This window comes from Dermacentor andersoni, chromosome 6, assembly GCF_023375885.2.
Source record: "Dermacentor andersoni chromosome 6, qqDerAnde1_hic_scaffold, whole genome shotgun sequence".
Classification (NCBI taxonomy): Eukaryota; Metazoa; Arthropoda; class Arachnida; order Ixodida; family Ixodidae; genus Dermacentor; species Dermacentor andersoni.
In genome coordinates this window covers 182,397,021-182,418,306 of record NC_092819.1, presented here as the reverse complement: position 1 = coordinate 182,418,306, position 21,286 = coordinate 182,397,021, and the positions used below count along the sequence as shown (strand labels likewise).

Here is a 21,286-nt window from a genome sequence, read left to right as displayed (position 1 = left end):
GGACGCTAGCCCGTATCCCTCGTCGCCACGTTGCGGGCCCAAATACACACTCGCTGTTGTCAATCAGGGGAACCTGGTAGTCTCTGCCTCCATCCGCGCCACATGCAGCGCAGAAGCAGCAGCGATCGCTTTCGCACTTCGCGACGCCGAGGGCAAGAGAAGGTCCGCCCGCGTCCTTACGGACTCACAAGCGGCGTGTCATTTATACATGAATGGAACGCTCCCTATACAAGCCATTCGAATCCTGGGTCGCTCACTAGAATGGACTCACGGTATCGTCTGGTGCCCCGGGCACGAAGGCCTGCGGGGAAACGAAGAGGCGGACTGCGCAGCTCGAGGTCTCCCTAGCCGAGCGGCAGACCACACCGTTCTTCAGCCCCCGACAGACCGACGAGCGACCCACGAGTTGTTAACGACAGGTCAACAAATACTACAGGACGAAGGTCTCGGAAGAACGCAATACGCTCCCCCACACAAAGCTCTCAATAAACTCCAGGCAAGGGACTGGCGCCACCTGCAAACTAACACATACCCACACTTGTCTCGTCTACACGCAATCTCCCCAGACAGTTATACGTCCCGGACATGTCCCTGGTGTAGCAACCATACAGCGACACTCGCGCACATAACACACGAATGTACCGACCATCCGGGCAACGCAATTTCGCCACGAGTCACAACACACACATTCACTACGTGGTCTTGGGAGGCGAGACTCTCCGAACTGGACCTGGGAAGCCAACTGGCGACCCTCGACCAGGCCCGGCGAGCAGCGATCGTCAGTGGAGCCCTGTCAGAGGGAACCACCCAGGAATAAACCGCGCAACAGCTTATGCAATAATAAAGTTCCTCCTCCTCCTCCTTCTCTGAACCAGGTGTTGTTTACCTTGTAGTAGCAGCCAAAGTCCACACAATGACCTTGTTGTAGCAGGCAGCAGCTTCTGTTTAGTGCATGCAGTGTGTTGCTTTATACTGGTGCCATCCTCATTACTGCATGCCTGGAAGAGAAATTTTGACTGCATCAGAAATTGAATAAGCACAATTTTGCAATATAAAATACGAAAAAGTGCGACATATACATTGTAATGGTTTGTGACTACAGAACACATGCAAATGTAGGGTGCTTAAGCAGCATGGTAAATAAATATTGTTACTCTCCGTAAAATTGATGTCTGCGTAACTACAATGCATGTCAACAGGTTAAGTATTATTAAGATCACAAATGAGAACATTTGTGCATTCGTTTATGCACTAGAAGAGATCACACTGCTGGTTTCACAAGCAAATAGATGAAAGACATGAAGCCATTAGAAATGATGCATTCTTTTTGCGCATGAACATGATGCACCACTTCACTACTGCAAAAATGTCCAGAGGTAACCCAAACTGAACAGCAAGAACATTTAGAACCAACAGGTACGAAATAGGGGTGAATTATCATGCGTGCAACTGTAATACATTAAATTCAGTACATTAGCTTCAGTTTATCAAAGGGTTATTCAGTTCTGTGAACAAAAGTTGCCGGCAGACTCCAAAAAAATATATATATATATTGATAAGGCTACTCAGTCACCCATGGCTACGGCTACGAGATGAAAAATGTGACGCATGTTCCGATATCGCTTTCTCTTTCGTGAATGTCTGTACAACGATGGCCTCGCAACTGAAAGTTTATTTCGGAAATAGCAACAGAGGGTCCTGACTGCCAATATGTAATGCAGCATATAGTTCGTTCACTTGCCTCCACCTGTAAGTTAATGTGACAAATATATTACATAGCTATTGAAGCAGAAATGTTAAACGACTCACCGGTATTGCCGTCCCGTCGCAGCAGGATTCGGCTCCCATTTCGATGCAGACGTGTTTCACATGGCTCACGACTGGAACCTAGCTTTCGGGCTTACACCCGAAGTTAAATAACGCGAGATATTGAAGCGCAATAAACTTGTGTTAGCACAAAATAACCAACAGATGTACAATCCAAGGAATCCGTACCTGTCATGCATGCGAACATACCGGTAAAAATTTTAAATCCAGGCCAGAGGTCACGTGAGAGGTCAATGATGCTAAAAGCTATTTTGCTTTTAAAATGGCAAAAAAACAACAAAGTTGGTAATAAAGAGTACAATGTAAATTAGGAATGATAACTTTGTACTCTTTGTCATGTAATAAAAATGCTTCGTTTATTGTTAAAGAAAGCTTGTAGGTTAAAATTGGAAGCACGGAAAGGTCATTCCAGTTCACAAGTCGGTCAAAAAACACTCCCCATTAAATTATCGCCCCATCTCATTAACCAGTGTACCCTGCAAAATCCTTGAACCTATCATCTACACACATATCATGGACTTTCTTGATACCAACCATATGTTTTCATCATGCGCAGCATGGCTTCAGGAAAGGTTTTTCCTGTGAAACGCCACTAGCTATGTTCGTTCACGACCTGCAGATAAACCTTGACTCTAACTTCCAGACTGACGCCATCTTCCTAGATTTCGCCAACGCTTCTGACAAAGTTCCTCACGAGCGTCTACTACTAAAACTTGCCACATTACATCTTAATACCAATATCTTAGCATGGATTAAAGAATTCTCAAGTAACCGTTCACAATCACTCTTTGTCAACAATCAAGCATTTAACTCTACCCCTGTAACGTCAGGCATACACCAAAGGTCCGTCCTTAGTCCATTACTATTTCTAATCTACATTAATGGCCTACCAATGCATGTATCTTCTAACATCCATATGTTTGGAGACTATTGCATAATTTATCGTAAAATTAACAGCATTTCTGATAACACGTCCCTTCAAGACGACCTACAAATTGTACAGGAATTGTGTAACCTTTGGCTCATGGAACTAAACCCTAACAAATGTAAGACTGCCTCCTTCCACCGCAGCAGAAATCAACTTGTTTTCTTATACCAAATTGCTGACGTCAACCTTGAATCAGTTCCTTCCTACAAATATCTCAAAGTAACCCTTTGTAGTGATATAGCCTGGGAAGCGCACATTGTGACCATCATTTCATCTGCTAATAAAACACTTGGGTTTTCAAGACGCCATTTGTGCTACGCACCCAAAAATGTAAAATTACTAGCCTATCAGTCTCTCGTCAGGGCGAAATTAGAATATGCATCCCCCACTTGGAACCCTCCTTAAGTATATCTCATCAATTAACTGGAATCGCTTCAAAATCAAGCTGCAAAATTTATTCATTCTAAGTACTCCTACGACAACAGTATATTGGCACTAAAAACAGAATCCAGCTTATCATTGCTTGCATCTCGCCGCCGCATTGCTAGTCTTTGTCTTTTTCACAAGTTCTTTTACAGCTCACTTGGCAAAGCCCCATACATTCTTCCCCAGGCACGCATATCTAGCCGCACCGGTCACCCACAAGTCACGCGCCCACATACACGCACTGTCACTTTTTCGTCTTCATTCTTGCAGCAACAGACAGAACAGCCTTTCCAACGAAATCACAGTCCTAACCTGTCCTAGCACATTTTTAAACACCGTAACAAATTATCTTACCCTGTAATAAAAATATGGCCTTCAATTTTTCATGTACGTAGATCATCATCATCATCAGCCTGGTTACGCCCACTGCAGGGCAAAGTCCCCTCCCATACTTCTCCAACTACCCCGGTCATGTACTAATTGTGGCCATGTTGTCCCTGCAAACTTCTTAATCTCATCCACCCACCTAACTTTCTGCCGCCCCCTGCTATACTTCCCTTCCCTGGAATCCAGTCCGTAACCCTTAATGACCACCAATTATCTTCCCTCCTCATTACGTGTCCTGCCCATGCCCATTTCTTTTTCTTGATTTCAACTAAGATGTCATTAACTCGCATTTGTTCCCTCACCCAATCTGCTCTTATCCCTTAACGTTACACCTATCCTTCTTTTTTCCATAGCTCGTTGCATCGTCCTCAATTTAAGGCGGCGGTCCCACTTCGGCGGCACGAGCCCGCCGTTTTCAGTACTCTTGGAGCAACCGCGCCGGCTCTTCGACTTAGGATATAAAGTTGTCGTACATACCATAAAAAAGCTTAATTCTTGTATATTCCAACTATATATAATATAAATAAATTGATTATCGTGATTTAGAAATAAATGTTCAAGAACAAGCATGAGATACATGGTTTTTCGCGAACTGTGTCTCAGTTGTGACCATATTTAGAAGAAACTACCGCATTTACTGCATTGCAGCTTGCTCTGTAGCTTTAGGACATATTTATCTATTTCCTAGATGCAGCAAAATTATGTTGAATTTTTACTTTTTGGATAATTTGCTTTTGAAGATTGCGAAATATCGCAACTTCTGTTGAAAAGAGCCTGGAAACTACACGCTCGAGGAAGCTAAATTTTGGATAAATTAGAGTTCAAGGAATTTCCATTTAGGACGCAAAATTTCATTTATGTACCTTTATTAGTTTTTCTAAAAATGAGACTGAAGTTAAGCAATATTTAGAATTCTGGTCCTGCCTATGCCCATTTTTGCGGGAAGGTACTAAAGGTATGAAGCTGCCGTTTTGGATGAGACAATTAGAAGCCTGAATTCAAAATCTCAACGCATACTTTTCCAATAAAGCAAAAAGAAATGCTGTACGGGACGCGTGAATTTTACTATTTTTTTCCACTGGTAACATCGATAAAAGTCGACGCGATCTTCAAACCGTACCACAATCTAAGGACTCATATCTCAAACATTAGCAGCTATGGTCATTTGTTATCGTAATATGCTATAATCACAGCAACAAACTGCAAAGAAAGGAAGAAATTTATACTATTTTTGCACTTACATGCAAAATTTTCACCTAGAGCCATCTATACGACTGTCACAAAAGTGCTGGACCAGGAAGTTCACAGTTTCTCCAAATGTGGCGGGTCAAAACATTTTACCTCAGGAACGAACATTTTAGAGTTTTCCCCTGAAGGATTCCTGGGGCGAAATCTCATAATGGTTCCAAAAGGGAAACAGTTCCCCTGCCCTCACGTGATTGGTGAGAATTGTGGTTGCGTCAGCGGCCGTCGGAGACAGCGCTGCGGTACCGCAAATTTTGAACACGTCACGAACCTGTCAATAATTTTCAAAGCGAACCCGTCGTCGGCCATGAGTGGAACCGGCGAAGAGGTAGTCCGCTTTGGGTTCCGTTGCTGTGGCTTGGATGTTTGCCTGCGACCATGGCCGCGCCGCCTCGGAGACTCACGGGTGGTGCGCGCGGTGATCATCTCTGAGATGCGACTTCATACACATGAAAACATGGCGGCGCCCGCTCATTCTTTGCCTCGGGTTGCTCTCCCGGACCCGTCAACGACTGGAGGTGCTAGACGCGTTATCAGAGCTGACAGATGAGGAGTTTCGGCGTCACTATCGTCTATGAAAGGGAACCATCCGATGGCTGTGCGACGAACTGGAGGAGACGAGCAGCCATCGCCCTTTGCCGGTGCGAGACGTGCGGCCCGAGAAAAATGTCCCTGTGCGACGACATCATAGAATAACGAACCAACTTTCAAAATTTCTGCACAACTGATGGCGATGGGGCTATTTCCTTTGATTCGAGTGGTAACAATTTTTAACGCGTGGATTACCACCTGGCGCGAACAATTAAACAAATGGTAATATTATATTGCCTAATGTACAATAAAAGAATATGTCAACACCCGACGATAATTGAAAACTTTCAGGACAATATTTAAATAATAGTTCATATTTATTTAGCAAGAAGAAACATTGTGCATATGATGACGTACACTTCAGAGGCGGCACCCTTCCGTCTCTTCCCTTCCGTTTATTGGTCGCGTCTTCCACCTCCGGCTTAGGAGTGGCCTATTTAGTGACGTAAGCGGTTGATGATGATGTGTTGTGTTTAGTGGCGCAAGGGCCAGGTTTGGCCAAAGAGCGCCATGACAAGTGTTAATGTTGATTTATTATGGAAGATGTGACTTGGCTGTAAAGTGGCCTAAAAATAGTCGCTGTAAACTGCGTAAAATCTACATGCTATAAAATTATGGCGATGATTTATGAAGAAAACTATGACCATTAAAATCCATCGTAGGAGAATGATGCAAAATGGAAAATGTATAAGATAGTAAAATTACTTGGAGCACTGCTGCCTCGGCAGAGCCCTTGAAACACAAGGGCCTAGAGGCGCGTGCTACACGAAAGAGCTATCACAGCGGTATCCTCTGAAGAGAGGACCCGCTACGAACATGTGGGGCTAAGAACATGCAAGACAACATCTTTCAGGAAGCCCAGGACTGCGCTGGAGTCAAACAGCGGTTCTGGGCCGAGTAACATTACTGGATGAAGGGGGATGTGCTGGCGGTATGCTAAGGGAAAATGTTTCTTTCTTTCAGATTCGGCTGCCCGACACTCCAGAAGGACGTGGAGGACGGTCAGCCTCTCCCCGCATCTACCACAGGTTGGAGGCTCGTTTCCGGTGAGTAAAAAGTTATGTGTGCCAAATGTGTGTCCTATTCTTAGACGACAGAATAGGACATCTGTCCGGCGTGATTTTGTTACGGAAGGCCAGAGTCCTAACTGTGGCTTTATTAGGTGGAGCTTATTATCTTTTTCCGCGTCCCACATGCGTTGCCAGTGGGCACGCAGCCGCCTTCGCAAGAAAGGCCTCAGATCTGTGACAGGCACCTCAGCGATAGGGTTAACGGCTTGCGATGCTATAGACGTAGCCATCTCGTCCGCCAGAACGTTGCCCTCGATGCTCCTATGGCCAGGCACCCAGCATATAATGATATGCTGGTTAGATATGTACGCTTTACACAAGACGGAATATAGTTTATTAAGTACTGGATTTTTGTGTCTATAGGGTGACATCAAGGCCTTCACGACGCTTAGGGAGTCCGTATATATCGCTGATTTTTGAAGTTTCGATTTTCTTATGTGATTTACAGAAGACAGTACTGCGTAGGCCTCGGCCGTAAAGATACTTGTTTCCGGATGCAGTACACCAGATTCTGAGAAGGATGGGCCGAAGGCAGCATAAGACACCCCGGCATTTGACTTCGAAGCGTCTGTGTAGAACTCTGCGCAGGAGTGCTTGTGCTGGAGTTCAAGAAAATGCATTCGGATTTCTATCTCTGGTGCGTGTTTTGTTACTTCTAAAAAGGATATGTCACATTAAATCAGCTGCCACTCCCAAGGTGGTAACACCTTGGTTGGATGCATTAGGCGAAGCTCGAGGAGTGGGGCACGCATTTGATCACTAAGCTCCCTCACACGAAGCGAGAGAGGCCGTCTTACAGAGGGACGGTTGTGGAAAAGTGTAGAACATGTCATATCGTTAACAGTGTGAAAACATGGACGTTGATGATTGGAATGTATTTTCAGGAAATATGTAAGGCTGGTGTAAGTTCTTTGTAGATGGAGGGACCATTCATTTGATTCCGCGTATAAGCTTTCAATTGGGCTAGTTCTGAAAGCGCCAGTGGCTAAGCGGATACCTAGATTGTGGACAGGATCTAGGATCTTTAGTGCGCTCGGAGCGGCTGAGTTATATACGACGGCGCCATAGTCCAATCGTGATCGAATTAGGCTCTTATAAACATTCATCAAACACTTCCTGTTGCTACCCCATGTTGAGTGGGATAGAATTTTAAGTAGGTTCATTGTCCTTAGACATTTTTCTTTAAGATATTTAATGTGCTGTATAAAAGTAAGCTTGGAGTCTAGTATAATACCTAGAAATTTGTGTTCTTTGTTGATAGGTATATGACGTCCACAGACTTGAACACAAGGATCTGGAACCAGGCCTCTCTTTCTAGTAAAAAGAACACAGGAACTTTTGTGGGGGTTGATTTTGAATCCGTTTTCGTCTGCCCACTTGGAAACCTTGTTCAAGCCCTGCTGTACCTGTCTCTCGCATACTGTGAGGTTGCAGGATTTGAAGCCTATTTGTATATCGTCTACGTATACGGAATAAAAGATGGCCGGTGGCAGTGAAGCACGTAGTGTGTTCATCTTAACGATAAAGAGAGTGCAACTCAGCACGCCTCCCTGGGGTACACCAGTTTCCTGCGTAAACGGACGTGACAGTGCATTACCAACTTTTACTCGGAAGCTACGATTTGACAAATAACTTTCAATAGTGTTCAGCATATTTCCACGGATGCCCATTCCCGACAAGTCTCGCAAGATCCCGTAACGCCATGCTGTGTCATACGCCTTCTCCATGTCGAGGAATATTGATAGGAAAAACTGTTTATGAACAAATGCATCGCGGATATTTCCTTCAATGCGCACAAGGTGATCGGTAGTTGATCGTCCTTCTCTGAATCCACACTGATTGGGATCGAGCATATTGGCGAGTTCAAGGAAGTGTATAAGTCTGCGATTAATCATTTTTTCGAAAAGCTTACAGAGACAGTTTGTAAGGGCTATCGGACGGTAACTTGCCGCCAAGGAAGGGTCCTTGCCCTGTTTAAGAACAGGAACCACAATCGCTTCTTTCCATGTGGATGGGAGGTATCCCGCAGCCCACATAGTGTTGAATAGTGTGAGAAGTGTAAGTTGTGTGTCAGTATGTAAGTTTCTGATCATGTCATACATGACTCGGTCAGGTCCCGGTGCAGTGCTTTTGCATGTGTTCAATGCAGCTCTCAACTCGGCAATACTGAATGGCTGGTTATACGGTTCGTTCTCTCTGGATTTTCGTAAGATTGGCTTACGTTCTTCTATTTCTTTAAGTTTCAAAAAGGATTGGGAATAGTGAATTGAGCTCGACACGTGCTCAAAGTGCTCCCCAAGCGAGTCTGCCTGATCTTTCAGTGTTTGGCCTTGTGTGTTTACCAAAGGAAGGGAATATGTTTGTCGCCCTTTTATCCTATTAACCCTGTTCCAAACTTTGGCCTCATCTGTATATGAATTGATACCGGATAAAAACTTCTGCCAACTCTCCCTTCTAGCCTGTCGGCGTGTTCGCCTGCCTAGCGATTTCACTTTCTTATAGTTAAACAGATTTTCTGCAGTGGGAGAGGCGCGTAGCAACCCCCACGCTTTGTTCTGTTTCTTACGAGCGATCCTACAGTCCTCGTTCCACCACGGGACACGCCGTTTGCATGCCAAGCCATTTACTTCTGATATACATTTAGTTGCGGCATCTATTATGAAGGCTGTAAAATATTCCACGGCAGCATCAATTCCTAACGAGGACATGTCATCCCATGATATACTAGTTAAGTTTCGGAATTTATCCCACTCTGCTGTGTCAATCTTCCACCTAGGAGCCTGTGGTGGATATTCGTTTTCTTTAAGTGTTCTTAGTAGTACGGGGAAGTGGTCGCTTCCGTAAGGATCATTCGTAACTTCCCATTCTAGTTGAGGCAGTATGGACGGAGAAACTATGCTCAGATCGATTGAAGAAAATGTATTATTTGCAAGGCAGTAATAAGTGGGTTTCTTCTTATTCAGAAGGCACGCACCAGAGGAAAAAAGGAACTGTTCAACAAGTCGACCTCGCGCATCTATCTATACGAGAGTCGCCCCACAGGGAGCTGTGCGCATTGAAATCGCCAAGTACAACGTAAGGTTCTGGCAATTGATCAATAAGGGATTGGAATTCATGCTTCGTTAATTTGTAATGTGGGGGTATGTAAAGAGAGCTAATGGTGATGAGTTTGTTTAGGAGTACAGCTCGAACCGCCACTGCTTCGAGAGGCGTTTGTAGCTGTAAAAGTTGACATGCAATGCTCTTATGGATAGAAATGGCAACACCGCCCGATGATGCGATAGCATCATCGCGATCTTTCCGAAACGTGACATACGGTCGTAGGAAGTTTGTGTGTTGTGGTTTTAAGTGTGTTTCCTGTAAACACAGCACTTTTGGATTGTGTTGGTGGACGAGTTCTTGTAAATCATCAAGGTTTTTAAGGAGACCTCTGATGTTCCATTGAATGATTTGGGTATCCATATTCAAAATAAAATTGGTGCTGTGTTTACGGAAACGGATGGGATGCCTTAGATTACAGAGCCCTTTCGAGGCCCTGTAATAGGGGTTTTGTTCTTTCTGGAGCGTTCGAGGGAGCCTCGCCGCTCCTTAGGCGCTTGGTGCGCCTTGAGGATGGGTGTAGTGTCTATTGCCTCTTGTGAGGCGCCGGACACGTGCTCTTGCGAGCGAGATGTTTCTCGAGAGAGTCCCGCCTTGGAGGGCAAGACCCCTGCGCCCACCAGCCCGGAGGTCGATGGGGCTCCCTGAGGGATCTGGCTGCGCCGGCTGTTGCCAGCGCTGGAAGGGGCCGGGGAGGTTGGGACAGCCTCGGCGGCGGCCACCTTCGGGGTCGATGGTCCCTCATTCTGGGTCGACGGAGCAGCGCTAGCTGCAACCGCCGCGGGGGCAGATGGCGTAACTGCAGACTCACTGCCTGTGGGTCGGACAGCCGCCGGAGGCCGTTGTGACGCTGCCCCCTGACGCGCCACATCGGCAAAGGTTTTCTTGGGCAGGTACGATACCCGCCTGCGTGCCTCCTTGAAACTTATATTTTCCTTTACTTTAACTGTTACAATTTCCTTTTCTTTTTTCCAGGATGGGCACGCCCGCGAGTACGCGGCGTGCTCCCCATCACAGTTTACACAGTGGAGAGCATTCTCACAAGCTTCAGATGTGTGCTCGTGGGCACTGCATTTTGCACATGTTTGGCGGCCTCGGCAGCTCTGCGAGCTGTGGCCGAATCGCTGGAATTTGAAACATCGGAGTGGGTTTGGCACGTACGGCCTCACACGGAGCTTGATGTACCCGGCCTCGATTGATTCGGGCAAGATACTTGATCCAAAAGTAATTATTAGGTGCTTCGTCTGAATCTCTTTTCCATCCCGCCTCATCGTAATTCTTCTGACATTGATCACATTTTGTTCGCTGAAGCCCTCCAGTAGTTCCGCTTCAGTCAGCTCAAGCAAATCATCATCTGACACAACACCACGGGTGGTGTTCATTGTACGGTGCGGGGTTACTGTTATGGGGGTCTCTCCAAATGACAGTAGTTGCGGTAGTTTTTCATATTGTTTTACATCGCGGAGCTCCAAGAGGAGGTCGCCGCTTGCCATCCTCGACACCTTGTATCCTGGGCCAAAAACATCAGTCAGGGACTTTGAAACTAGGAATGGTGAAAGGTTTCGCACTGCTTTGTTTGGCTTTTCGGAATGAATAACGTGGAAGCGGGGAAAATTCTGGGTTTGGCGTCCAAAGAACTTGAAGACATCTTCGGTGCGCCCTCGTTTCTGAGGGCGATCAGCAAGGGAGGGGAAAGAAGTTTCCATGAAAAATATATACATTCGGCAACAGCGCCGACCACCCACCACGGAGCCCAACGAGGGGACGCGGCAGAGCTTGCATACAAGTCTGCACGACGCCAGTCGTACGCCGTCACTATAACCGAATATGGTGTACCCAAGGTTGGATAGCCACACAGGGTTAACCCTTGCCGCCGTGGAGAAAGGAAGTAAAAAGAAGAGAGAAGGGGACAGGAAAGGCCGAAAAGTAAGAGATAAAGACGAAGATTCGAGGAGGGAGAGACAGGAAAAGGCGACTGCCGATGTCCTCCAGGTGGGTCAGTCTGGAGGTGCCGTCTATGTGAAGCCGAGGCCGAAGAGGTGTGTTGCCTCCGCCGGGGGGCCTTAAAGGTCCAAACACCCAGCATCGGCTCAACCCCCAGGATCCCCATTTCCCCAGACACGGCTAAGCCGCGCACGGCTACACGCGGGAGGGTCCAACCCTCGTGTGCTCGGGTCCGTGGTGTCGCAACACACCAAACACCTGCTTACGCAGACGCCCCTGCGGGGGACGTAAGCGGTGAAGCGAACCGGGGTGCTATTCTCAACACTCATGGCGGCTGCACGGCCGCCATTATCCGCCATGTTGACTCTCTGGCTGTCAAGAGCTCACGTGCCTTGAAATTTTGGCCGGGAAATAGAAGTTCTGCAAAATGCAATTTTGCGTTTTCATCAAGATAACGAAACATGATGTGGAGCTACAAATTTTACCGACTAATACATTTTTTTGGTCCTTGGCAGCTATATTGCGACGTTGCGCTGGGCCGCCATTGCAGAAATTTTCCGCCATAATTTGTGGTGCCATAAGCCGCGCGAATTATAGTAATGAGCAGCCATATGCAATGGCGGGAGAGAGGAATGCATATCGCCACATTTTCCCTGTCATTTGGCACAATGAAAATCTTTTGTTCATAACGCGTGCTCATAGTATTTGCATCGCTCTCGGGTGGTGTTGGCATTTGTTATTGGTTGAACATAGCTGACTTTGCGCAACATTGTCCATTTTCCACTGCTGCGTTTGTATTGTAATCAAGATTGATGCCTTTTCGCACAATCAAAAGTTATGACAATGGCGTCTTTTTAATTTATAAAAAGGAATGCACGCAAGGCGGTGCCTTGAAGTTTTCTCCAGCGGTGCGAGTGGCCAGCGAGAGACCAACAAGAGATGGCAGCGCCAGCATCTGCGTCGCACTAGCAGATATCTCTGGCGCACGAAACGCTATCGGTGATATATGGCCGTTTCTCAGCCAGCCGAGTTGGGCTGAGTCACTTGCGTTTTACGAGATAGCGATAACGCGGCCTAGAATGTGTGCTCATCAGCACTGGTCGATCGCGTACATTGCCTCGAGGTAGAAAACAAGCGCGTTGGCACCAACGTACGATGACTCATTCCATTTACCGGGTACACGCATCCTACCTAATGAAGCAGACGACGGCTTGTACACCGCAGATGGAAGCGAGAAGCGTTTGACAGAATAATCGTATGCTTTGAGCTAGCTGCTTTATTTTTACTGGGGAGGAAAACTGCTTTGCTTTATCAAGAACGTTAGGTTAGGTGCCTTCATTTCAATTTCTTAGGCAAAACGTCAAGCTTGCGTCACATTACGAAAACAAAACGGGGCGATCAGCGTCATTTTGAACGCATCGCGTCAACGTCACGCCTCGAAGAAAATGGCGTTATGTCCAGAATAGCGGCCCCGGTTCGCATTTGGAACCGTTATAAGATTGCGCCCCTGGACTCTCCCACAATGCCTGTCAATCATCCTGAATAGTTAGAGGAACCACTCCCAGAGGCATAGCCAACGCCGCGAGACACGCTGTTGTTTCCTGCTTTTGTTGGGCTAGCATGTGCATAGCAGCCACGGCGAAAGCATGTGCCAGCCAAGCATGAGAGCCACCTGTGTGGCCGAAGAAGGGAGGAGGCCTTGCCCATGGTGCGCTAAAATGACTCCGTGAAGCTTCTGTTCAGTCATCGACCTAGTAGATGGCGCGATTACAGTAGCACAATAGAGGAATCTTCCCCTTTTTTCTTTGGCTGACACAATGCAGTGGAATGGAGTCTTTCACCTGTGACTGCTTTTCACTGGGCGCAGGTCGCACCTGCATGTATTGGAAATTTCTCTAACGTTATCGATGCTTCTATCCGTTGTCTGTTGTCCCGGACGCTTATGTAATCTGATTGTATGAGCGACGTAAAAAGCATGCATGCTGTAGTACTCAACGCGCAGTGAGACGAGACTGTAGAGAACAAATTGCACTCCATCCACACCACGTGGTTTCACCCATTGGCCTGGGCCGGTATTATGTAGCAATGTTTTTCCGATGATAATGCCTTTTCGTGCTTTTCGCTCTTGGTCAGTGGTGTAAGATTTGTCGGACAATCCCACCGCTGCCACCAGATGTAAGATTTGGAGTCGGGCTTGTAGGACGATCGGAGGAACTTGGGGCGACAGGACTAGGCAAGCAGGATTTATTTACAGTATTTACATATTAAACAACAGAGACATTCAACAGTCCAGCGTGACTCCCAAATGGAGCCCGCAAGACGAAGCATACAGCAGAGCACACAGCTCACGAGTACGATCACAGAGCACGATGACGAGCACACCTAGCAGCCGACAAACAGCCATTTTTAAACACTTCGTGTTCCCTAGATCCCTAGGTGAGGCAAAACATTTGATGTCATCGTAAACAAGCCGCCTCTCTGCGGGACGGTTTACACACGCACACACTCACACACAGGTTTCAGTGCCCCCTCCGAGGGCAGACGACCTTTGCAGCCAGCGCAGTCGTCACAGGTGTCCATTGTCCTGCCTCCCCAATGCCAGGTGGTCACGCCCGACCCCAGCCGGCGCCTCTAAATTCCAGAGCTACCTTTCTCCTGTTCTCCGAATGAGGCGCATGGTGGATTAACGCCGCCGTAGTCAAGTTCTCCAAAGGAAGTTCACGGTTGGTTAGCGCTGTCCTCGCTGGTTCTCTGAAGGGTGCCCCCACCGTGGGTGGATCGAAACACGTGCAGCGGGCTGAAATAACTTGCACGTTGCCACCTCGGCAGGCCATTCCTAACAGTGGCTAGAGCGACAGTCCGCTCACGTTATCAACGGGATCAACCGGACGTGAGCGGTGGATAAGACTAGCATAGAATAAAGGATAACGCACTGTTGTGATCGGCCTTTCGATCCTCCTGGCAAGCCTGGGACTTCGAGCGGGAGCTGCACCTGCTGAGCAGCCAAGGCCTCTTCAAATCACACCAATGAGCTGCCCCCTTTCGAGCCGGTGGACGGGCTGTTGTGATCGGCCGTTCACTCCGCGACACCCCTCGGTCACAGCTTGCACAATTATGGTGAAAGGGCCGACAGCCTCAACAAAATGGTTCTCGACATGGATGAATTATCACCAGCACGGAAATACTTTTCATGAGAGGTTTCAGAAATTAGCAATGACATGGCTGTCACCTGTCAGCAGCACAAACTGGTGTGTCCAAGCCAGAGATGCGCTCAGAGCGATGATACTTGAACATGTGTCCAACAGAATTTCTTCACCATATCTTTTGAGAAAAATATTATTGGCTCATGTGTCGCACGTGTCCTCTGCTGAAGTCAAGGTCACTGGTTCTACACCAGGCTGTACCGGCTGCATTTTGATGGCGGCGATCTGCAAAATTACCCTTGTTTGAAGCATTGTGAACTTTGGATGACATGACAATGGAAGCACATGTTGTGAAATATGCACGAATCATATTCTACTAACAAGATTGTGGAGCCGATGGCTTGTTTCATGCCTGCTTATCTGAAATTGGGCAAGAACACCGCCAAGCGACCTAGCCTTATATATATATATATATATATATATATATATACCAGAGGTGTAGCCAGAGGGGGGGCTTATGGGGCTTCAGCCCCCCCCCCCCTCCCGAAATTTTTTCGTGCTGTCCATGCACTGCCTACCAAAGCAACCCCCGGCGCCAGAAATCATTCTGGATTTTGTCTAGAGCGTCTTTTTCACGCTCGAAAAGCCATTTCACCGCGAAAATTGTGAACTCTGGCTGAATTTCGCGGGAACGCCCATGCACTAGGAGTCATATAACGCAAGTAGCCCCATCCGAGCACGAAGTTTCAAGGACGTTTTGATGGCGAACGGGCTCGCCGCGGCATCTCGCGGAGGTCACAGAATCTACACTCTATCATGGAATTTACGGAGCGCGTGGATATCAATTGCGAAACTTTATAGGTATAAAGTTCTCATAAACTTTTTATTATTTGACGCCAAAGGTGCACTGACTTTTCCAAAGTCGTACATCGGGTCATACAACGAGACAAGGCAAATTAACACACTATCAGAGAAGTTGACAAAGCCCGCAGCGAGGCCTGATGAGACGAAGCGTTGTGGTGGTTCATTCGTGCCGTCATGTCACATAAAAAAATAACATTTTTTTTTCACCTGCGTCAAAGCATCCAGTGAAGACACTAAAGCCAGCAAAGGTAACTACTTTCTTATTTATTGTTTCTACTTTTACTTTTATTTGCGAGGGCACGTTGAGCCTCTTCAATTTTTTTGTTCTCGCCCCCTACCCGCGCGCTGCCAGAGCCTGCCAGAGCGCATGCGTTTTTCTCATGTTGCCCCGTCCATCAAGCAGCGCACTTCGGTGCGCGTTCGGTTTTCTCTGCCTGAGTGCATTTTCGAATGGCAGAGTTTTGGATGCTTTCTGGCTAGCAGACGAGAAAAAGAAACAATGGTCGCTAGCCGCCATCACTGTGGGGGCTCGACGGATTGCACCGCGCTCGCTTGAGCGCAACCTCTCCAGAAAGTCTTGTCTCGCCGGTGTAGGATACCGAGCAGTATGCGCATGGTTCTTGGTGGACCAAGCGTCTCATGTTTTCTTTGACATTCCTTTAATAGGCATATTAGTTGCCCAAAGTAAGCATTCGATTGTGACCAATATACCTTGCGTTTTTTTTATTACTGTGCCCCCGCCTCACAAAAGGAAAAAAGAAGCATTGTTGCGGTGCAGCGAATTGTCGCATCGTGAAAGTTCTATTTTGTTACTTCTCTTGCGAAAAGAAATGGGCCATGGGACGCTTCAGTTGCCGGATACTCTTACTATATTATTGCGATAGCAATGATACGGACACTCTAGGCGCACTCCTGCCGTCGCCGTCGTCCTCATGTTCCGCATATGTCCAAGTGCGGTAACATCGTGACCCCGCGCCGCATGCTGTATGTGCAAGTGAAAGCGTGCGGGGGGGGGGGGGGGGGAATGGGTGAGCCGACGATGGTGGCTGTCTTGTGCGAGCGAGAAAAGTGAGGAGCAAGCGCGCCGCCTTCCGTCGCGCGCGATGCATCGGAAGAGCGGATGGAATGGGGCCAGGATCTAGGATTCTGTGAATCTGTGATTGCGCAACATGTTTATTTGCCTTGTTTGACGCATTATATACCGTGACATTTTCTTAGATACGTAGATTTATTAGAGACTTATTTATACGTATGCTTAAATATCTTGTTGCGAGGTTTTGTGTATACGTGCAGTGAACTTTGTTTCCAGTGGCACTTTTTTGCCCTTTATCAAGTTGTTTCTTCCCATTTGTATATTCCATTGTATCTTCGCATTTCTAATGTAGAGGGCGAGTCAAATGAAAGTGTGCCTACCCACCGCACGCAATTATGGTTCTCTTGATTATCTGCAAGGCCTGCGCGTAGCACACAGGGATCTCTCATTTACAAAAGTGACACGCTGGTGTGAGGATAAATGTTCTTTAATGCTCTCATACACTGGGTTGTGCATGGTTGCGTGCCGCAATGGACGTTCCAGAAGTTGAGCAGCGTGGTGCCGTGAGGTGTTTGACAGCTGAAGGTGTTTCTCAAAAAGAAATTAGTCGCCGTATGGCTGCCGTGCACATGGAACATTGCATTTCATTGGCCACTGTGAAGTGTGGGAACAAACGGTTCAAAAAAGGACCTGAAAGTTGCAAGGACGATCCCAGACCGGGCCAAAGCCATCGTGCAATCACCCCTAACAAAATTGCAAAGGTTGATGAGCTGATGAGACAAAAACAGAGGATAAGCATCGATGAACTGCTAAGCGTGTGAATATCAGTCACGGTTTGGTTCACGCCATAATTCATGAACATCTCGGTTATCGGCTATTGTGCGCGCAGTGGATGCTCAAGATTTTGAACTACCGCCAGAATACGGAGAAAATCGGCGTTGCCTTTACTCATCTGATCCGCTATCACAATAAGGGTGACGATTTCTTGTCTGCAATTGTGATTGGAGACGAACCATCATGCCACTACTAAGAGTCTGAAACACGACGGCAAAGCTTGCAAAGGAAACATTCGAACTCGCCACCCCCAAAGAAAGCAAAGGCCGTCATTTCTGCCAGAAAGGTGTTGTTGACTTTTATTTTTCGATCGTCAGGGGCCATTACTCATAGAATTTGCTAAATCATGAGAGGCTATCAATTGTTTCCGATATTGCGAAACGCGGCATCGGCAGTGTGCCCCAATCAAGAACAAGCTACGTGGAAAATTGACGAATGAGGTCATCTTGTTCCATGACAATGCCCGTCCCCACGTCGCTGATGGGGTTACTATAAAACTGGCAAAGTTCAAGCGGGAAACGCTGCAACATCTGCCACACTGCTAAGACCTGTTGCCTTGCAACTTCCACATTTTGGAGCAAATGAAAAAACAGCTCAAGGGAACCAGATTCGTCTCAGACGATGAAGTGAAAGTCAGTTGCAGAGGTCTTGAAGGAGCAACCCAAGGAGCTTTATGAGACGGGAATTGCGCGACTCGTTAGTCAATGGGACAAATGTCTAAATGCTCATGGGGGCTACTTCTAATTATAGTACCCCTTTTGTGATATATTTGCATTGGCTCACTTTCATTTGACTCGCCCTCGTATATTCTGCAGAACTCCTGCTTTTTATACGTGCTCTGTTGAGACTATTATTTCGGTGCAATTACGATACACGTCCGGTGACAGCTGCTGCTGTGTAATACGCTGGAAGAAATGACAGCGTCATTGAGATTTTTCACTGGCCGTTGCATATGTACAAGAATGTAAACAAGGATCTTGAATGACAAAGTGTCATTAATATATTTGTTCTCAACTTGTTCATTTCACGGCCTTTACATTTTTCATATCAGCGGAATGCACTGCTTTGCTGGCTTCGAACTCATGTAGTTCTAAAGTTCGAGTGATATTTTCTTTCCTTATTAAATAGACAAAACACATGAAAGCATTGACATCAGTTATGTGGGGCACAATTTTTGGCACATACGAGTATATTCTTTTATGGAAAAAATACATATTTTACTTGTATTGACAGTGCTTACCGTTCAAGAATTCGTTTGCAGCATCTTTGGCAATGGCAATGTAGTTATTATTCATGTATTTGATCCCTAGGCAAATTGTTTGAGAGGAAGCTTTAGCTCGGGCCCTACTCCGACGCAGCCTATTCAGATACATGTAAAACGCATAAACGCTTTTCTGTGATAATTCCTGAATCGCTTTTAACAAAATTTGTTGCATTTGAGAGAGTAAGTTAAATTCTAGTGTCTGTTGGAAGCGGCATTTCAATTTAGGGCCTGAACTTTGTTTAAAATATATAGAAAAATTTGAAAAATCGAAAAAAATAGAAGCACGAAGTTTACAAATTAATAGCTCTGCATCAAGAACAGATATCGCGGTTCTGTAAACGGCATCCATTACACCATTCAAAGCGGACAAATTCGATATGTCAATTTGTATCTTACGTGGATTAGTAATGTTATGTACAAGGGTTCTGCAAAAGCCGTACTTCCATAATACTTAATTTTTTTAGACTCATGTGTAACATATCAATATTGTCCGCTGTAGATGTACTATTATTATGTGCGATTCACAGAATTGTGATATCAATTTTCATTGCTGATTTACAGAGTTCTAAACTTAATAGTCTAGTTTTCTGAAAATTTTCGATTTTTGCCACTTTCAATAAAATATTGACGACCTAAATCGAAAATTCGAAACAAACATTCACTAGAATTTAAGTTTTTCTTTTAAATCTAACAAACCTCGTCAAATTTGGTGCAGTGGTTGCCAAGAAAAACGAATTCTCCTTCTACGTGTATTTAGACAGGAGCATCCGACCTAATGTTTCCTCTTAAGGAGAAGGCCGAGCTGCAACGTGAGCCCCCCCCGAACAAAATTTCTGGCTACGCCACTGATATGTACTGTGCAGTGCACAGTATATGCTGTAAATGTGCAGTGTACTATGGGATTTTTGTTGTACGTACGCTCTTTCCTTTGTCCTTCATTTGGATACATAAATTGTAACAGCTGACCTCAAGGTCTAGTTCTCGAAGAGAGAGAACTAAACCTTGAACTAGACCTAGAAAATGCTGTCAAAGGTTCCACTCTGTCTTATACATGTCGTGTTTTAGATAATGGGATCCTGCCTATTTTGACGCACGTTTCTAATCGATCTGTTCTTTTTGTCATTTGCGCACGTGCGCCCTGGCAGTGTTTCGCTATAAGATCGACCTGAGTATGCACTGCTGAAGTGGGGATCGCACACGCCCTACGATTTGATTTGTGGCTACAAACGAACCTAACAGAAGATTTGCAAATATATGGGAGTTGGCAGCCCTAAACGCCCTACCTTCTAAAGAAAACTCACCAACAGTCCACCATTCTGAAAAACGAACGCCGCGGAGATCGTATTTATTGATTACGACAACTTTTGGCAGACTATTCAAACCTGATGTGCAATTTCACCTTTCAATGTACTATTCTAACACTTCACTAAAAGTCGAGTGCGAACTTATTGCAAAAAGTTTTGCATATACCATTGTCATAATAAGTAATGTCAAGGAGAGAACATGTGACGAAGCGCACAAAAAAGAGTAGCTCATATGTTGATAATGATGAATATACAATAAAACATCAGTTTAGTACATACAGTATGCAGACGAGGGTCCCGAAATCAACGGAGGAGAAAGATGAAAAGGGAGCCTCGTGGCCAGCTTTATTGCGAATGCCCCGTCTATTTTTTTCTTGCTAGCTCATACCCCCCTACTCCCGAAACATGTAAATAATGACGGGATCCGAAATACAGCCTTATTAGCTATAGGGTCTCATTCATGTGTTGTTTTGCACAATACCATACGTGTCAAGAAAGTGTGACAAAGAACATCGTTACATGCTTCCGTTATCTTCGCTTTTCTGTACCTCAATCTATTGTAGCGAGTTTTTACGACCTTGAAGTAAGCTAGGAATGTAATAGAGTGAAAACATTACATACATCACATATCAATAAAGAAGACGAATGCCCACTTTAGCAAAGCCTTCAAATAAAGAAAAAGAAAGAAAGCAGTAATAGCGAAATTTTCTCTACGAGAATGCGCCTTTTTGACGAGATACCTTCAAATTTTCAACATGTTCGACAACAGCATCCTCTCAGCAGACGAAAGCGAATGTGCGCTCTTACGTCCATGGCCTGCATGTCGCGCAGAACAAGACAGCGCCACGCAATGCGAGAGTGCACCGAGTTATCACTTTTCCTCCTCTCTACTATTTATCCTATGCTCCTGCTGGCCGATGTTCAGCTGTCAGCCATCCGGATTGTCAGGCAAGCAACTTCCCTCAGCCTTTTCTTCTCACAACCACGAATAAAATCCACGCCTTGTCATCTGCACGTGGTAAGTGCGTCGGGACGGCCAGGCAGACAGTCGCAAATGCAAGGAAAGGAGAAAAAGAACCCAGGACACAGACGCATTCGTCTTTCCGGTAATGTCTCACTGTCGCGGAGACACTGAGGTCGACAGACTACCCTTCTTTTCTTTTGTGTCGTGTTCCTTCACACTACTGATATTCCTAAACAGACACTAATCAAGTGGCGCTACAAAGGCAACCTGCAGTGAGCTTCATGGTGTGAACGATTTTGTCATAGTATTGTTCAGTTGTATTCCGCGTAGTAGTGACGGCGAAGAAAACAGTTGCAAAACTGC

General features: G+C 46.1%; 1 protein-coding gene across 5 annotated transcripts in view; it reads right to left on the bottom strand.

Annotated features, from left to right (window-relative positions):
• DCTN4-p62 (dynactin subunit 4) overlaps window positions 1-21,286 on the bottom strand; it is a 522,593-nt gene that overhangs the window by 382,178 nt on the left and 119,129 nt on the right. Inside the window, exons 1-2 of one of the 5 annotated variants that reach the window (XM_055067007.2) lie at window positions 1,810-1,981; window positions 887-998 (exon numbers count right to left, since the gene is read on the bottom strand). The exons of the other annotated variants lie outside the window; for them this stretch is intronic. The gene's annotated coding sequence lies outside the window, so the exon portion shown is untranslated. Of the gene's footprint in view, window positions 1-886; window positions 999-1,809; window positions 1,982-21,286 lie in introns of those variants that run through there. 5 annotated transcript variants of the gene reach the window in all.